The sequence below is a fragment of the Chrysochloris asiatica genome, unplaced genomic scaffold (genome assembly GCF_000296735.1).
Source record: "Chrysochloris asiatica unplaced genomic scaffold, ChrAsi1.0 scaffold00001, whole genome shotgun sequence".
In the NCBI taxonomy this organism is placed as follows: domain Eukaryota; kingdom Metazoa; phylum Chordata; class Mammalia; order Afrosoricida; family Chrysochloridae; genus Chrysochloris; species Chrysochloris asiatica.
Window position 1 is genome coordinate 9,953,242 of NW_006408519.1, and position 6,940 is coordinate 9,960,181.

Here is a 6,940-nt window from a genome sequence, read left to right on the forward strand (position 1 = left end):
TTCTTTCACCATACTTGTTCAACCTGTATGCTGAGCAAATAATCTGAGAAGCTGGGTTCTATGAAGAAAAACGTAGCATTAGGATTGGAGGAAGACTCATTAACAACCTGCGATATGCAGAGCTGATACAACCTTGCTTGCTGAAAGTGAAGAGGACTTAAAACATTTATTGATGAAGATCAAAGAGCATAGCCTTCAGTATGGATGGCAACTCAATGTAAAGAAAACAAAAATCCTTACCACTGGACCAATAAACAATATTCTTATCAACAGAGAAAAGATTGAAGTTGTCAAGGACTTCCTTCTTCTTGGATCAACTATCAATACTCAAGGAAGTAGCAAAGAAATCAAACGACATATTGCATTAGGCAAATCTGTTGCACAAGACCTTATTAAATTGTTGAAGAGCAAAGAAGTCAGCTTGAGGACTAAGGTGTGCCTGACCCAAGCCATGGTGTTCTCAATAACGTCATATGCATGTGAAAGCTGGGCAGTGAGTGAGTAAGGAAGACTGTAGAAGAACTGATGCTTTTGAGCTATAATGTTAGAGGAGAATATTGAAAGTGCCACAGGCTGACAAAAGAACAAATACATCTGTGTTGGAAGAAGAGCAGCCAGAGTGCTTCTTGGAGGCTAGGCCAAACTTTGTCTCTCATACTTCGGACATATTGTCAGGAGGGAACAGTCCCTGGAGAAGGATATCATGTTTGGCAAGGTGGAGAGTCAGAGAAAAAGAGGAAGACCCCCAACAAGATGGATTGGCCACGTGGCAGCATCGATGGACTCAAACGTGGCAACAGTAGTGAGGTTGGCCCAGGATCGAGCAGTGTTTTATTCTGTTGTGCATAAGGTCGCTATGAGTCAATACCAACTCAATGGCACCTAACAATAATAACAACAACAACAAATGCTAACCAATATAGTATTCAGTAGAGCACTTGAAATGTGACTACTAACTGAGCAATGAATGTTTAAGTTCATTTCATTTCAGTTCAAATGTCCACATATGGCTAGCGGCTACTATATTGGACAACACAGATCAAGAAGGATTGTTGATGTGAAGTGCCATTGAGTCAGTTTTGACTCATAGCAACCCCATACTGGGTTTCCAAGGAATAGTTGGTGGGTTTGAACTGCCGATCTTTTGGTTTACAGTCTAGTGTTGATCCTACCGTGCTCCAACAACATACTAGTCAATATAATACTCAGTATCCACTTAAGACTATTGCTGAGCGCTCAGAATATAGCTAGCAAGCTGAGAAACTGAGTACTTAATTTTATTTAAATGGCCACATGTGGTCATTGACTACCATATTGTACAGCACTGACCAAGAAGGGTATACACCGTGATATTAATGTGCTTATCATAGACTGTCATTTATTTTTACCATTTCTTCTTTTAACCATTCTTATTTCTAAAGTTTACATATAAGCATGTATTACATATATGATAAGAAAAGAATAAGGGTTCTCTTTTGAGGAGGTTAGGGAAGAGATTTAGCAGCATAGTAAACACTATGCTTAGTGTTTACGAGTTGGGCTGCTAACATCAAGGGCAGCTGTTCAAAACTACCAGTCATTCCATGGGAGAAAGATGAGGCTTTTGTGCTCCCATAGAGATTTACAGCCTTGGAAACCCTATACAGGGTCGCTATGAGTCAGAACGGACTCCAAGGCACAAAACCAATCAACCAACCAGAAAAAAGATTTACGCATCAGACTAGGAACCCCAACAGCCTGAATTTGTGTACTAGTCCTACCTTGTACTTTCTACATTAATTTTCACTTACAATAGAAAAGCATGTGTAATATGTAATACCTGCAAGACCTCTCATGATATTATCTCATGATCTTTTCAAAAATTATTTAATGTTTTTGAACCATGACATTTAGGAAACATTAAAAGTACAGCAGGCTTTTCTAATGGTGGAATTTCTATGTGGAAAATGAAAGAATGGGTAAAGAAGAGAGAAACACACGAATACTGAAATCAACTTATGATTATGATGTTTATGAAATATGAAATGAAAACGAAAAGCTTGCCTAGAATGAAAGAGGAGGGACCACATTCACCAAAAAGCAAATGAAATTACATGAGACAAAGTGATTAATGTGAGTAGAACTTTTGACATGTGTCTTATAGCTTGTCATTAAGCATTTTAATAAAGTATAATAAAAACAAAAACATCCATCTAAGAGTATCTCACTGATTAGATGACTTACCCAAAACACTAATAGAAGCCATGCACTCTCATTTAATTAAATTTCACTAATTAAATTTTAAACTCCACATGACTATGCCATAAAATATGACATTTTGTACACTCAATATATAATAGCCTAGTGGTTGAAAAGCAGTTTTCTGTTTGAGAGACTGGTAAAGAATCTTCTTAAGATAATATTTTACAAATTCATAAGAACCCGAAGAACGCACTCAAAAAGAGTTGTTAATTCAGTGAAAAGGGTCATTGACAAGGTCAACAGAAATGCCTTCAGAGCAATACTTAAAAGAAATAACAACACTTTAAAAGCATTTACTTTAAAGTCAGAGGCAAATGAACACATACTTTCATATTCATAAGTGGAATCAGGCATAGAGTAAAAGGACATTTGAAATCAAAGATTTAAAAAAAAAAACCCTCAAAAATCTCTGTTTCTAATTTTTTTTTTCTTTAAGCTGTCAATTGGGAATACTGTTTTTAAGAAATGCTGACTATATCTTAAAATATTCGTGCTGCTGATGTTAAGTACCATTGAGTAGGCTCTGACTTGTAGCAACCATGTAAAGGGTTTCCAAGGAACACCTGGTGGATTTGAACTGCTGACCTTGTGGTTTGCAGTCCAGTGCTGATTCCACAACACCACACCAGGAATCTTAAAATATTCTTGTAGGATTCAAATAATTATATATGAGAAGAAATAGACATTTATCAATTATATTATATGCCAGGGAAATAAAAGACAAAGAAAACTCTCAACCATCCTAATGACTGGATTGAAGTGTTATTATTTACCGTTAATCTCTGGCTTCTTAGAAAATGCATTTGTGATCTGATTAGTCTAATCCAGTGCTTTTGAATAGATTCCAACTCATAGAGACTATAGGACAGAGTAGAACTGCCTCATAGGGTTTCCAAGGCTATGAATATTTAAGGAAGAAGACTGACATTTTTCTCCCATGGAGTAGCTGGTGGATTCAAACTGCCAACCTTTTGGATAGCAGCTGATTGCTTAAGCACCATGCTACCAGGGCTCCTTCTTATTCATCTAAGTGGCTACAAATGAATACAAGATTAAAGGAGTGTACAAAAATATATGAGAGACATTTTTTTAAACTGAGAGGTTTCCATTTATAAACTCCAATTCTTTCCTCTTAGATTTCTTAAGGAGTTGGCTGAAGTCATCACAAGCCACTAACAATTATTTTCAAGACCTGGGGATACTGAACAGATGCAAGGGGGGCTGGGTTGTAAGTACTTACAACCACAAGATGGGAAAATAAAGACATTAGAAACTACAGATTCATAACATCAGCTACATAACTCAGAAAACACTGATACATCTTTAAAAGATAAATTTTCAAACATTTAGACCATGGAATAAAAAACAACCTGATCAATTTCCTTTCATTGAATATTATTTTTAAACAACCATAGCAATTATTATTAAGTTTTTAAAAATTATTTTGAGCATGAGATAGTAACATTACAGTGATTTATACTTCATAAACAGAGGGAATCCTGGTGTAACACTGTGGATTAATGCACTGGACTGAAAAATTGGTTTGAACCACTAAGTAGATAGATCAAGCTCAACAGGCGCTCCTAGGAAACCCTATACAGGGTTGCTATGGGTCAGAATCGACTCAAAGGCACTTAAAAACAATGTAATTCATAAACTATTTCATGAAATTTTTGCAGCTTTACTACAAAACTTTAAACTGACAAGGGATTATTAAAATGAGATGAGAATTTCACAGAGAACACAGAGAAATTAGTAAACATGGGCAGAGGTTGAAACTAGATTTCTTAATTCTAACGCTGCAATGTTGGTTTTTATGACCATTCCAAGTCATAATACAAGTGAGTACATGACTATTTTTGACCCAGATACCTTTACTTTGTGTATTCCTAGAGCTAGGTAAAGAGGTAAATGAGGGCCTGGTGAATCTTTTTATTTTTCTTCCTTTCTATAGGGCAACTTCAGAAGACAAAAGTCAAATATTATAATGAAATGTGCAAAGACCTGGAGTCGGAAAACCAAAAGGGAAGAACATGCTCAGCATTTCTCGAGCTGGAAGGAAAAACTCAAGCCTTAACTTACAGTATTGAAGGATTATCTGGGCAAATTATTGAGTGATGCAGAAAGCATCAAAGGAAGATGGAAAAAAAATAGAGAGTCACTATACAAAAAAAAAAAAAAAAAGGTCAATGTTCAACCATTTCAAGAGGTAGCATAGGATCAAAAGCCAATGATAATGAAGAAGTCAAAGGTGTACTGAAGGCACTTAGCAAATAACAAGGCTCTGGGAAGTGATGGACTACAAATTTAAATCTGTCAACAAACAGATGCAGCACTGGAGGCACTCACTCATTTATGCCAAGAAATTTGGAAGACAGTTACCTGGTCAACTGATTGGAAGAGAGCAATATTTATGCCCATTACAAAGAGAGGTGACCAAAGAGAATGTGGAAATCATTGGACAACATCATTAATATCACATACAAGTAAAATTTTGCTAAAGATAATTTTTAAATGGCTGTAGCAGTACACTGACAGGAAGCTGCCTGAGGTTCCAGCTGGATTCAGAAGAGGATATGGAATGAGAGATACAATTGCTGATGTCAGATGTATCTTGGCTGAAAGCAGAGAGTACCAGAAAGATGTTTACCTGTGCCTTACAGACTACGCAGAGACTTTTGCTCATGTGGATCATGAAAAGCTATGGACAACATTGCAGAGAATGAGTATTCCAGAACACTTGATTGTGCTCATGAGGAACCTGTACATAGACCAAGAGGCAGTTGTTCAAACAGAACAAGGGAACACTGAATGGTTTTAAATTAGGGAGGTGTGCAACAGGCTTGTATTCTTTCACTATATTTATTCAATCGCTATGCTGAGTAAATAATTCAAGAAGCTGAATTATCTGAAGAAGAATGCGGCATCAAATTTGGAGGAAGACTCATTAACAACTTGCGATATGCAGATAATACAACCCTGTTTGATGAAAGCAAGAAGGACTTAAAATACTCTTTTGATGAAGATCAAAGACCACGGTCCTTGGTTTAGATTGCACTTCAATATAAAGAAAACAAAAATTCTAACCACTGCATCAGTAAATAACATCAAATAAATGGAGGAAAGATTGAAGTTGTCAGACTTCATTTTGCTCAGATCAACCATCTACACTCATGGAAGCAAAAGTTAGGACATCAAACGATATATTGCATTAGGCAAATCTGCTGCACAAGAAAGAGCTCTTTAAAACATTCAAGAGCAAAGATTTCAGTTTGAGTTGCTCCTGAACCAAGCCATGGGATTTTCAATAGCCTCATATGCATATGAAAACTGAACAGTGAGTAAGGAAAACTGTAGAAGAATTCATGTATTTGAGCTATGGTGTTGGAAAAGAATATTAAAAGTACCATGGATTGCCAAAAGAACAAACAAATCTGTGTTTTAAAAAGTACAGAGTGCTCCTATGAAGCCAGGATGGCAAGACTTCGTCTCTCATATTTTGGACATATTATCAAGAGGGACCCAACCCTGGAGAACATGCTGCTTGGTAAAGTGGGGGGTCATCAAAAAAAAGGAAGACCACCAACAAGATGGATTGGCACAGTGGCAGCAGCATGGACTCAAGCGTAGTTAACAATTGTGAGGGTGACGCAGGACAGGGCTGTGTTTCGTTCTGTTGTACAAACTTGATGGCACTTAACCACAGCAAGTATAGACAGTGCGGCTACTTCCTGGTACCTAGTTGAGTAGACACTCAATCACATGCCCTTCTTTTTGTAATACAAGATATTATTGCCATATACTTAAAACATAAATTCTAGTCTAGACCTGCTAATTCTTTTAACAACATGGAATATCAAAGCCATATGTAAACATTATTATAAACTGCTGTCTTGAAATGTCAGGAAACTATTGTCCCAAAGACAGCAAATCATCAGAGCCACATAATTACTTAGTTTTAAAGTAAAATGTGTAACAGGAAAGAAATATTTGGAATGTCATTTGCGATTGTCTGATTATTCTTTCTTGAGATTTTTTTTTCACTAAAAAGAACAAATCAGCTACACTAGGCCAATGAAAACTCAGTCTGTGATTTATCAATAAAGTTATTATCTGTGGTTGTATAACAGTAGAGCAGACATTAAGTTTGTGACAATTTGAGTCAAAAATAAAATGTAAGATTAGCTACGTTTACTTTTTTAGTGCTTGCTTATTTTGTTTTGGTTTTTTTTGTGGTTATCAAATTATATTCTTGTTTTACATGGAGTCCACAGAAATGTTTTCATTTCCTCTGGAACAAGTGATGGTTAGACTGCAGGTAATTATGTCCAAGAATTCCCACATAGTTGAAGCCTTCCTACACGTACACTGGGGCACATGAGAACTTTCAAATATCAATTGCCTCCTTATCCTCATTAGCAAGGCTAAGCAATAAGACAGGCATTCTGACCTCTTTTATTATTTATGTATGAGTTTCACAAAACTGTTTACCACCTGTACAAGAATGTAAAATAAAAATAGTCATGTTGGTGTTATAAACATTCAGTGTGGTCAGACCGCTTTCTGCATAGTAAGGCTGAAATTTGGTGAATCTGAACTGTGAAGACAACTGTTCTTTGTAATTTTAACAGAATATACATCCTTTTTCCTTATAGTATGCACAAAAGCAACACACACATATAAAAGTATAAATATTATA